This window comes from Triturus cristatus, chromosome 6, assembly GCF_964204655.1.
Source record: "Triturus cristatus chromosome 6, aTriCri1.1, whole genome shotgun sequence".
Classification (NCBI taxonomy): domain Eukaryota; kingdom Metazoa; phylum Chordata; class Amphibia; order Caudata; family Salamandridae; genus Triturus; species Triturus cristatus.
The window spans coordinates 100,476,789-100,489,912 of record NC_140589.1 but is presented as its reverse complement, the minus strand read 5'-3'; the positions used below and the strand labels follow the sequence as shown (position 1 = coordinate 100,489,912).

The window sequence follows — 13,124 nt, the reverse complement described above, 5'->3', positions numbered from 1 at the left end:
CTGTTTTTACAACACACACACACTAATCTCAGTATCAGCAAAGCAACAATTATACAAGACAAGGGAAACAATATTCTACCTATAATAGTACTACCTATTTTTGCAATAAAATCCTTAACAGCTATCATCTTATTAGCTAGTTTAGTCCATAAACTCCCAGTTTCAAGTGGTACTAAATCTTCATGCAAATCAGTAATATTTTTGATATAGACCTTCAGGTCTTTACTTTCATCAGGAATGTAAGTGCAACAATGTTGAACTTTCAAAATTCCACAAACTCCACCCTCCTTAGCCAAAAGAATATCAAGGGCAAGTCGATTTTGCATAGACATGGCACGTACGGCACTTAACTCCGTATTTACCAAAAGAAATCCTCCTGCGGTATTTGTCGATAAACGATCAACCACTGTGGACAATTTCCGAATTCCATAAGCATTTAAAGAAATTCCCACTGCTGGAATCAAAACCCCAAAAATATCACCCACTATTTCAGACCAAGTCTCTCTCTTAAAACGTTTTAATAGGTTAATATCTTCTACATCACTTATTTTATCTGTATGAAAAATCTTAGGAAAAACCAAACCCACATAACATGTGCCATACCAATGGTCAGGCAACTTGTAATAAGCCTTGTTTCCACACACATAGTACACTCCTGGAAAAATTGTATCTTCTCCACCTCTGAAACCCCAACCAGTCGCAACGAAGTATGTATCATGGCACTCACTAGTCCCCACAAAATATGTATCATATTGGGATTTCCTTCTGGTAATGCATAGTTTACCCTTCTGCGGTGCATCTAGAGCCAAAGTTGGACTAGCCCCATTTCTCAACTCTTTTCCCATTTCAATGTCCCAAATAGTCTCACTCACTTCATATTTCCCTGCTTTCTCATGCATGTTCACTCTCCTTTCCTCTACCATATTCAGGAAAGCTTTCTCTTCTTCTTTCAAACTGCAAGTTAAATTATTCTTAAAAATGTAATCTAATGTTAGTCCTTTTTCTTCAATAAAAATCTCACCAAAAGTGTTAGCTTCTTTAGCTGGATTTAGCTCTTTGTTCATTGGCAAATGCCCAAAAATACTATCTCTGTTAGACATCTTATAATCTATTTTCCCTAACAAATAAAAAACACTACTTAAAATACTACAAGAAATACCATATGTAGCTGGTAAATGGTGATAAGTAACACCCTCTGAAACGGATGCAGGAAACTGCATGCAGACATAGCAATCCCTCACTTCCATTGTCTTCACATATTCATATAACAGTTTAGAAAAAACATTACCAGAAAAATTGTTAATTGACCTATCTTTGTGTATGTAACTGTTTCTAATTGGAACTACTTTTTGTGAATTCTTCTCTATATTAGTCATATTTTCTGTGTCCATCCCAAATTCAACCTTAAAAGTAACTAATAAAACTAAAACACCCCATAGAAGCATTAATATTCCAGTACAACAGCAGCACATCTTGCACCACCTTTTAAAGAAGGCACATCTATTTTGATTATTCTCTATGTTAGCCATTCTGCTTTAACTTCTACTACTCCACTACTGAAATTAGAACTCTTCAAATCTCCAACGTTTATTCCAAACTCTTCAGCTTCTTCCAAGATCTTTCTGTTCACTCAGTCCAAGTGAATCCTTCTTTTACTCAGTTTGGATATTCATCATTTTTCACTCCAATTTCTTCAACATCAAATTGTATCAGATCTCCAACATTCAAATCCTCAGTATCTGACTCTTCTCCAATGTCAGTCAAGAGTACTTTCAGTATTTCACCAGTATCTTCCTCAACCACTTCTCTCAAGACCACTTCCGGATTATCTTGAGGCACTGTTTCTTCTTTTCCTTCTACAGACAGTGTCACATAAGACCATTCCGGTGATCTGTACTTTTGGTTGGGTCTTTTAACTCTTTTTATTTCTACTGGCTCTTTTGTTTTCTTTGATTCTTCTTCTTCAGCTTTTGAAGTTTGACTGGATACCTCATTCACTTGTTCAGCTTCCGATGTATTTGCTCTTATTATCCTGTATCTCAGTCTTTTCACTCTGTTGTTAGGCCAACGATCTCCTTTTACGACCTTCTTCGGCTTCACTTTTTTAACACCCTTTCCTCCAATCGAAGTTCTCTTTCTCAGAACTCGACCTTCTGTTTGTTCATTCTCATCATCCGATTCTGTTTCAATTGCCTCTTGCTTTCGTTTCTTAGCAGTTTTCTTTTCTTCCACAGATTCTTTCACCACTGTTTGAGACTTCCCTACTTCTGTCCCTCCTCGGGTCTCCGACACGCAATCTTCTTGCTGTCTACTTATCCCTTCACCTAGCTCCTCATCAATGTTCCCTACACCTCCTCGGGGGTCTTCCGCAATCTGTCCCTCTCTATCTTTTTCTGACCCTGTTTCTTCAAGAATAATCTCAAGTGGTTCTTCAATTTCCTCCTCTTCCGATTCAGGAGTAGTCTCTGTGTGTTTTCTTTTTTCTTTTCTTTTTCCTCCACTGCTACTCGAAACTTCAGGCTCTTTTACAGAATCTGATCTTCCCTCTGATACTCGCAGTGAATCTCTTGAAGCTCTCTCTGCTTCTTTTCTCACTGATTCCGTATCTTCAGGATCTTCACCATCACTGGAATCTGACTCTTCATAATACTCTTCACCAGTTCCCTCTCTCGGGCTTGGAATTCTCAGAGTATGACTTGCATGTACCCAGTGTCTTACTCCAGCACACTTTACTGCAGTCGTTGTAGTCAGAATAACTTGTCTCGGCCTTCCCCACCTTGGAATCAAGCAATTTCTTCGTCTGTGCACCTTAATCCTCACCCAGTCTCCTGGACTCAGATCATGGGCTTGCTTCTTCTCAAGTGTGGTAGCTTCTTCTCCAACCTGGTGAAACACAGAATGAACTGCGTCAGCCAGGCCTTTACAGTAATCCAAAATCATGTCATCAGTTATTGTCATCAATTTATTCACAGGCACGAATGCATGGCGCATTGCACGTCCCATAATGATTTCATGCGGACTCAATCCTGTAGTTCTATCTGGAGTAGATCTCATAGTCATCAAGACTAGAGGCAGAACATCTGGCCATTTCATGCCAGTGGCTAAGCACATTTTTCCAATTCTGTTTTTGATTGTGCCATTAATCTGCTCAACCACACCAGAAGCCTCTGGTCGGTATGCACAATGTAGCTTCTGCTGTATTTTTAATGCTTCACAAATCAAACCAATGAGTTCATTTTGAAAGTGTCTACCTCTGTCAGATTCAACTGTAACTGGAAACCCAAACCTAGGAATCAACTCCCTCAACAGTAATTTTGCCACTGTCAATCCATCATTCCTTCTTGTCGGGTAAGCTTCCACCCACCTTGAAAATAAACAGACTACCACTAGGACATACCTCAGTCTATTCACCTGGGGCATTTCAATGAAATCAATTTGCATTCTTGTGAAAGGACCTCCTTCTCTGCCAATTGTCCCTAAACTCACCACTGTCTTTTTCCCAGTGTTAAATTGCTGACAAATCAAACATCTTTGACAGATGCTTTCCGCAATTGTCCTAAACTTTGCATTGTACCAGGTCTGTTTAAAGGACCTAATCATCGCATCCCTCCCCAGATGTCCCTGGCCATGATACATCCTTGCCATTGACGACAAAATTGAGTTTGGCATCACTGGTCTGCCATCTCTGTAGACCCAAACATGGTCTGTTTCTCTTGGAGCACATCCTGCCTTAACCCAATCTTGTTTCTCTTCTTCTCCTGCCTCATCTTGTAATTGTTTCACTTCATCCCACGTTTCTAGGACATTAGTAAACATCACAGAAGGGAAAGACATTTCTTTCTTTTCTCTTTCCCTGTTAATTGATTGATTTAATTTCGCGCAATACTGTGCCACATCGTTAGCATACCTGTTGCCAACAGTGATAAAATCCTCTCCTGAAATATGTGCTGCACATTTTACAACTGCTAACTCCTTAGGCAGCTGTATCGCCTCAAGCAATTTTCCAATCAGCTCAGCATTCTTTATCGGAGTTCCACTCGATGTCAAGAAACCTCTTTGTAGCCACAGTTGGCCAAAATCATGCACCACTCCAAATCCATACTGACTATCAGTCAACACAGTTGTTTTCAAATCTTTCCCAATCTCACAAGCTCTTGTCAATGCCACTAATTCAGCAACTTGCGCAGATTTTACTCCTTTCAATGGTGATGCTTCCATAACTTCTGAAACTTTGCACACTGCATATGCTGCACATAGCACACCATTATCATTTCTCAGACATGATCCATCCACAAACAACACATGATCATTCTCTGGCAAGGGAACATCCTTGATATCTGGTCTTGGTTTCGTGCAGTACTCAAGCACATCCAAACAATCATGATCATCTTCCATCTTTATACCCACATTCTCAATATCCGGCAAAAGTGTTGCTGGATTCACATTCGTACATCTCTCAAGAGTCACATTTGATGCTCCCAGAATCACCTTTTCATACTTAGTCAACCGACTATTTGACATATGCTGAGTTCTGCTTCTTGTCAAAAGAATTACCACATTGTGAGGTACGAATACCCTTACAGGATACCCCATTATGATTCCCTCACTCTGTTCCAGGCTTCTGCATGTTGCAGCCACAGATTTTAGACAACCTGGTAAACCCACAGCTACAGGGTCAAGTGTCGATGAGAAGTACGCAATAGGCCTTCTCAATTGTCCATGTTTCTGGATTAACACCGAAAGTGCACATCCATTTCTCTCACTGCAGTACAGTTCAAATTCTTTTTCATAGTCTGGCATACCCAGAGCTGGAGCTTCACACATTTTTGTTTTAAGCTCTTCAAATGCTGCCAATTGTTCTGCATCCAGATCCAATGGATCTGTCATGTCACTTTTTGTCAATTTAATCAATGGCTTTGCTATCAGAGAAAAATTAATTATCCACTGACGACAATATCCCACCATACCCAGGAACATTCTCACTTCTCTCTGGGTTTTTGGAGCTTTCATTTCTCTGATTATTTTGATCCTGTCAGTAGTCACTTTTCTCAGACCCTTCTCAATATTATGTCCAAGATAATGCACCTCTTTCTTGCAAAACTGTAATTTGGCTGGGGATACCTTTAACCCTCCATCTGCTAGATGATTCAGTAAAGCTATGGTATCCACTTCACAAGCTTCACGTGTCTTTGATGCCACAAGTAGGTCATCAATGTATTGCACTAGCACTGAGCTTTCAGGCATGATCAGACTTTCCAACGATTTTTTCAATAACTGATTGAATATCGAAGGACTCTCCGTATACCCCTGTGGGATACGACACCATGCTAAAATGCGCTGGCCAAACCTAAATGCAAAAATCGGCTGGCTGTCATGATGCAATGGAATTGAAAAGAATGCATGACACAAATCAATCACTGTATACCACTCAGCGTCATGTGGAATTTGATACAGAATCACTGATGGATTTGGCACGATGGGACAACATGCCACCACAATCTGATTAATTTTTCTCAGGTCCTGCACGATCCTGAACTTGCCATTAGGCTTTTTCAGTCCCATTATCGGTGAATTACACGGACTACTCAGTAGTTCTCTTAGGACTCCTTGCTGAATCATTTTCTCAATTATAGGAGTTATCCCTTCAATTATCTCTGGTGTCATTTTGTACTGAGGAATGTTAGGATATGCAATTCCCTCTTTCACTGCAATTTTCACTGGATCTACATTATTCATCAATCCCACATCCTCTCCTGTAAAATCCCAAACTGCTCTTTTCACTGTGTCTCTCAGCACCTGAGGCAGATCCTCCGGATTGAACACTGGAAATGCACCAATTAATTCATTTTCTCTATTTTCTAGAGTCATGCGGTAGAAAACATCATCATCTGGTGTCTCAAAAGCTATTCCATCTGGTGTACAGAAAATCGTGCAGTTCATCTTACATAATAAGTCCCTACCTAACAGGTTCACTGGACTCGTGTCACAGACAATAAATCTGTGCATGTCTGAAAATTTCCCTATCTGTACTTTCACTGGTTCAGTAAGACGTGTTCTGATTTGTGTATTCGCTACACCAACTACTTGGATTGCTTCATCCGAGAGAGGAAGATTTCTAACATCTGTTGACCTGACAGTTGATCTTGTCGCACCTGTGTCTACTAAAAAAGTAACACTCTCTTCATTTATTTTCCCATCCACAAATGGTCCTGCCTGGTCTATTTCTAGAGTTGCACCAAGTATGCACTCTTCTTCCTCTCCTCGGCACCGTCAATAATCACCTTCAGACTCACTCCCTTCACTCTTTAACAAGTACTGCTGTACCTTGTTAGTACGTCTTGGTTTGTTTACCTGCTCATCATTGAAGAATCCCGAATCCTGACTGTACTTTTGTACCCCTCTATTCTGCGGTAAAGGTGGTTTTGGCTCTTGACTCTGCTGCTGTCTCACAACTTTCTGCTGTTGTTGCTGTTGCTGCTGGTTATTCCCTTCATTCTGCACCTGTTGATTTAAGGATTTACCCTCATTTAATGGTGGATTAGGACATTCAGATCTCCAGTGTCCCAGTTGGCCACAGTTGTGACACGGGAACTTTTTCTTTGCTTCCTCAAGACTTCCCCTTCCTTTTCCTGCAAACCTTGGTCTATTCCCTGTATTATTTCCTTGATTATTTGCCTGTTCCACTAACTGTGCTTCCTGTCTTTCTGCAACTTTCACTTGTGCCCACATTGCTTTTTCTTTCAACTTTCTTTGTTTTGCTTCAATTTCATCACTGAAATATTTTGCATGTCTCAGAATCTCATCTACTTTCTTACTCTGCCAATCCACTGTGTGTTCACGAATTCTCTCACCAATTTCAGGTCTAAGACCATATACAAATCGGTATACAAAATGACTCAAATCCTTGTCACCCAGGTGTTCATCTCCACTGAATTGTTTAAAAGCCAGTATCAGCCTTTCGTAAAAAGCATGAACTGATTCTTTTGCTTCCTGTTGTGTTCGATCTATCTTAACCCAGTCTGTCTCTTTTGGAGGAACTTTACTCTTCAGGTATACCATCACCTGATCATACTTCCTCATTACTTCTGGATCTGGTGCCCCTGTTCTTGGATCTCTTGGATATTCCTCACTAGGCCAACTCACAACTATTTTACACTCAGTCCACAAGTCTGCTGGAACAATTATATCAAACAGACTATTCAGGTCAACCCACAGCACTTTTGACAATTTCACAAACCTGTCTACCTGCCTATACCACTCGACGGGCTTTTCTCTCAATCGAGGGAAATCATTCGTAAATGATAAAATATCCTGTCTGGTCCATGGAACATGTACATACCCTCCTCCAGGTATTTCTCTCATAGGATAATTCTCCACTGGTTTCTCTTTTTCTCTCACTGGAAATGCTGCTGAAACAGTTGTTCTATCCTCAGATTCCTCTCTCTTTTTATACCACCTATCCTTCCACTTTTCTACATCACCCCATCTACGCAGTAATGCCACCATTTCTTTAATCTGTCCTGTTCTACCAGAAGTATTCAAATTTTCAATGTCTTTCTCAGTGAAATCCATCCTGTACGTTTTCTGCAAAGCCTTTACTCTATCAATGTCAACCCCTTGCTCATTTGCTATCGCTCTCAGTCTATCATGTGTATTTTTTGCTCTCCATGTTATGCTCTTGCACATGAACAATAATTCACCATCATGATGACTTTTCAGGATTTCTGTCGGAATTGTTCCTGTCACAAGCTCTTCTAATTCTATACGTAATTTAACCACATCAATAACTTGTGCATCTTTATCCTTTTTCTGAAGAACTTTCATCCAATCGTTTAAATCGTCCACTGTTATTTCTGCTGTTTTTCTTACTGGAACCACTTTTTTCTGCGGTTCTAAAATCGGCATTCCTGAACAACTAGGTTCACTAACATCCATTAATTCACTACATGTATCATGTCTGGTTTGTCTCAGGTCATTTCTCCCTGTCCTTTTATCCGAATCTCCTGAAGAACCAGCTGAATTTGTCAAATCATTCCAAACATATGGAATCACCAGTCCATTCTCACCTGTCTTCTGCTTGTCAAATACAGGCATAACCGGACCTATAGTTACAGGTACCGTAACAGCTTCCAGATTCATCGTTAATTCTTTAATTTTCTCAGTCAGCTCTGTTGTTGTCTTTGCTAATTGTCTGGCTCTGGCATTTTCCTCACTACCTCGATTCTCTCTCTCTCTGAAAGAACTACTACTTCCTGATTCAGGTGTCATTTTTTCTTTCTCAACTGTATCTCTTATCGGAGAAACAACTGGTGTACTCTCATCTGGTTCTGATCTATATGGAGGTGGTCTTTTGTAAATCATGTCATTTAAAACCTCATCTTCATACTCTCCATACCTTCTCATGTCTGACTCAGAAGCTCTTTCTGTCGAAGGAGCAGAAGCTTCAACTGTTCTCATTGGATATAATCCCTCTGACATACAAGCATCTCGCCATCTTTTCATTCCATCTTGATGTGTTTCCCGATCATGCCTCCTCCCAAACATGTACCTGTAATACCCTCCAGACCTTTGCTTTTCTCTGTCATGAACTTCCTCTTCCCATTCCACTAAAGCCTCGAACTGTGTAGGTCTCGGCTTCGGGTCTAAACATAACATCTTTTCCCGTAAATTTCTCAACACGGCCAGATTAAATGAACCATGTTCTGGGAATGCTAGAATACCATCTTCTTTAGTATACCTAACCCAATTCTGCAACCATATACAGGTATGTAATCCATATTTCGCAACCATGAAGGATGCAGGTGTTTTCGCTGGAGGTAGCAACTCACCCTCTCTTGTCTTAACCTCTTTATCCTTACTAAACCACTTCTTAACTTTTCCAAAGAAGGTTTTCTTCTTTTTCTCTTCTTGGTAATACATTTTAACGCTTACCAAACTCTCTACTCTTTCTGTATGGAGCGTCTACGTCACTAAACAGTTCTTCCAATCCCTGCGCGACTCACACTAACGCACCAATCTTAGCGCGAACCCTATTCTGAGTTACTATCCAATCAGTGCGCGAACCTTCTGACGTCAGTAGCCGCTGCAGTCTCTGTCTCCTGTCTCTGTCACTGGTCTACCCCTCCTTTACAAAAACTCTCAGTAGACTTCGTGTGTCAAAATTTCTACAAAATCTATTAGTTACAACATAAAAACATCTCCATTGTCTGCTTCGCTAACCACAGAATAGTAAAAGAGTGTCTATTTCTCAAGAATCAACAACTTTACATACATCTCATAACTGTTTCCTCTAGGACGTATCCAAAAGAGTCTTACAATCAATAAATGTATATGCATTCACGCACATTCATACGAGAAAAATATAGCACATACACACAAAATCCTGCTTCTTGAGAACAGCGCACAATCTGCCTCTGTACAGAATTATAACTCACAACAACTAAGCAGCTTACCTCCGCCCAGTTCTGCAAACAAGCTCAGAGAATACCTATTACTCCTCCCGCAATAAGCTTTAACGGCAATCCTTACGGATCCCTGGGACTTAAGACCAGAGTTTCACAGATAACCTTCACTACGATACACACTCCTTATATACCAGAAATGTCTAAATAGTAACATACAATGTCACTGATTCCGAACCCAGACAATGTGAACGCGCAACTTCAATTGTCACACGTAATTCCTTACAATCCCGCCTTTCCCGAGAGCAGCATATACACCTTCCTCTGCCCTACTACGGAACTGCTTCCAGCTTCCAAGTTCCAGAAGCACTACATATAACTCAACATTACGACTCCAACATATAGTATTAGTACATGTACCAAAAACATCAAAATAAATCAAAAATCAATAAGCTAATTTACAAGCAATCTTATCTTATCAGATCAAGACAACCATCTAAACCATCCTCTGCTACCAGAGAAATTGATACAGATCAGGGTACCTAAAATATGCCCACTACCACGGATAGAGTAATCACACAGTTACACGCACATATATTCATCATACGCTAGGGCCCATTTCACTAACATACACTCTAATACTCTACCAGCAGCAAACCTGTGGGAAGAAAACTTCTAAAACACCCTAGGCGATAGGACCAGTTTAGTGGTTATCTAACATAATATAAACAATCTATAAACAATGATCAAAAATACTCAATAATTGACAAGGAAAGAAATATTCAACACCATGTTTTAAAGTTATATTGCTTTATCTAAAATTAGTCAAAGTAAAATCAGAATAAATCATTTCTCATAGTTACCTATTCTAACTAAATGTCAGAACGGGTCAGGACCAGTCTCTCGGTAAAGTCTTTCAGGACCAGGTCCTTAGCATCAGTCCTCGGCAACGCAAGTTCACGCGGCAAAGGCGACGGAAAAGAGTGGGAAGAGCCCTCCCTAAGCTAGCAGTTTTATAATGCAAAATACAATGAAAACACACATGAATTCGACAAGTAAAACTGTATCACTGAGCAGAATGAGAAGGAAGGGATGTAACTTTGCAACATCTTGAAATCTCCGCTCAGGAAAAGTCACAATACGTAAACTACGGAACAGGAACCAAGAATTAGAAACTATTAAAGTATCCATCTTGTTCATTTCCCTCGGCAAACCGGCTTTAGCACAATGTTCTTTCAGAAGCCCTTTGTTCACCAAGGACAACTCATTTCTTTTGGAGATCCTCCAAGCTTGCTGATGTCCTCACGGAAATTTCCATACAAGGACTACGGTCAGTTGTCTTTAACCGAATTCCAGCAGGGGTCTCAATTGTCACATCACAGATTTCGCCTGCACCACAGCTCAGCCAGGCTTCAAATTATTCTCAGTTATTTCATAAAGGCCTCCATAGGCCACAATAGACCACCTTTAATTAAAGAGACAAAATAAAGATTACTACAACATAATGATTAGACAGTGTTAACCCCACTAACACCCTTATGTGTATGCATTTATCTAGCTTTGTGACATAAAAAGCATTAATTCAGACAGCGTTTTGTGCTTAAAATAAATAGCACCCAGCAACATTTAAACATGAAAACTTGCACGTTATTGAAAATACAAAAACAGCACACGCATGCTAACCCTCGTGTAACCTTCTCTTGTGTTAGGACAAACAGGTTGATTAATAGAACGCACTTGCACAAGACAAATAATTAGTTGTTAATTATTAATAAATTAATAAACGCATAGACATGCCAGAGCTTCAAAAGCCCCAGAATTTTCTGACAGAAAACTCTGCTCCAGCACTATCTTTAACGTTAATGTAATATTCTTCTAGCACTCGTGGTGTTTTATATTTCTTTTGTGGGGTACTTTAAAAATCTTTTTTATGAAAGAAATGGGTTACATTAAGTCTTGTGATGTTTTAGGTTTCCAATAAGGAGGTTTTAAATTTTATGTCACGTCATTTTCAGATGCTTCATTCAAGAGATGTTTCCACTATAGAATGCAGAGCAAGGGCAAAAATACAAGTGATAGAGCGAGTGAGTGAGAAGGAGTGTTGTGGAAGGAGAGAATGAAACAAAGACAGAGTGAGTGAACGGCAGGGAGGCATAGAAGAGGAGTCTAGTAGTGAAGGAGACCTGCTTTTCCCTGCTCTTGACCTCCCACCCATCCCCAAACAACCACAAACATACCTTCTGTGCAAAGTTGGTATGCAGAATTTCACGCCTCAGCAAGTGAGGGTGAGTCCCAGGCCAGGGGCTAAAGAGCAAAAGAGTGCCTGTGCTCAGACTTTCCCTGCTAGGGATAGTTTATCTGGAACAAGGCCTACTCTCTTGTATCCAGCAAGGATCTAGAAATCCTGCATGAATCTGCAAGGCACATTGGCAGCACAAATTTGCATAAACTGCCCCACCTATTGCCTTCCTACTTCCTGTGCTGTAGTTGTTTGTGTAGAGAGAGAGGTCGCAGGCAAGGAAATGTTGTGAGTCGGATACAGGACCCTAAATAGCTGGTGAGAGGTATGTGGTGTTCTAAAAGTATGAAAACTGTATACCTGTGAAATAAAGTGCTTTCGTATGTGTTCTTCTGTGTTTATTGTCCTGTGCATAAAGTTGCACCTTGTGTTTGAAGGTTTAAATTATTTCAGGCTTGCATGGAGGTAGACGTTTCTGAGTAACTTTTATTCATTTCTTAAAAGCCTATACTGTCAGGATGGCCGAGAGGTCTAAGGTGCTGTGTTTAGGCCACAGTCTCCTTTGGAGGCGTGGGTTCGAATCCCACTTCTGACATGCCTTTTGGAGATTTAATCTCCTTTATCAGGTTAACATCTGATGGAAGTTGCATCTGTTGGTCTTCACCTGGCACGTTATTCCGTTCTCCTCTTGTCAAGAGAGATGGGGTTTCTCATATATTTAGGTTCTATAACGTCTTGCTGACAAAGCGCAATCCTTACCAAATGAGCATAGGACCCATGTAAGAGGTCATCTGGAAGAGTCATGCTCTTGTATGCCCTGGCCAGACGGGCCCTGCAAATTTGGAAGAATGCCATTCATCTGGTAGACAACTGGACTCCAGCACACTTACAGCAATTTCCTCAGGGCTTTGATCAGGGGCTGCTTAAATTTGCATACTCCACCCTATGTTGTGACTTTGAGATCCCTTGTTGAAATTGCTTTAGCCAGCCAAGAGGTGGCTATTGTCTCAATTTCAAAGCAGCTTTGAGCCGTTCAAGTGGCTGGTGAATAGCACTTTCTCTTTGTTCGCCTCAAAGTTCTAAAGAGTTCTCCATAGGTCCTGCTCTGTACAGATTGTTCAAAGATCTGTTGGAAGTGCATATAATAGGATAAATAAATTGAGGGCATTCCTTTTCAGTACCTCACCTGCATGGCTGTCTGGCCTCTGGAAGATGCTGGGAAAGCAAGTCAGGATGGCCGAGTGGTCTAAGGCGCTGCGTTCAGGTCGCAGTCTCCTCTGGAGACGTGGGTTCAAATCCCACTTCTGACAGTCCTGTGTTTACTCTAATTTTTTTCTTGAGAAATATGATCATTTCCCTCACAGTGGCTTATAGGATTGTCTTCTTGGAAGAGTGCAGTGAGTTTTTTTCTTGCTCTAGCCACTATTGGCCTAAGCTCTGTGCATTTTTTGGTTCCTAATATATTTCACACCCTTTAGATGAAA

General features: G+C 40.5%; 2 non-coding genes across 2 annotated transcripts; both read left to right on the top strand.

Annotated features, from left to right (window-relative positions):
- The first annotated feature begins 12,152 nt into the window (after positions 1-12,152).
- On the top strand, positions 12,153-12,235 carry TRNAL-UAG (transfer RNA leucine (anticodon UAG)). Its single transcript has one exon. It is a non-coding gene; the product is annotated as a tRNA-Leu (tRNA).
- Positions 12,236-12,867: 632 nt separating this feature from the next.
- TRNAL-CAG (transfer RNA leucine (anticodon CAG)) lies at positions 12,868-12,950 on the top strand. Its single transcript has one exon. It is a non-coding gene; the product is annotated as a tRNA-Leu (tRNA).
- The last annotated feature ends 174 nt before the right edge of the window (positions 12,951-13,124 follow it).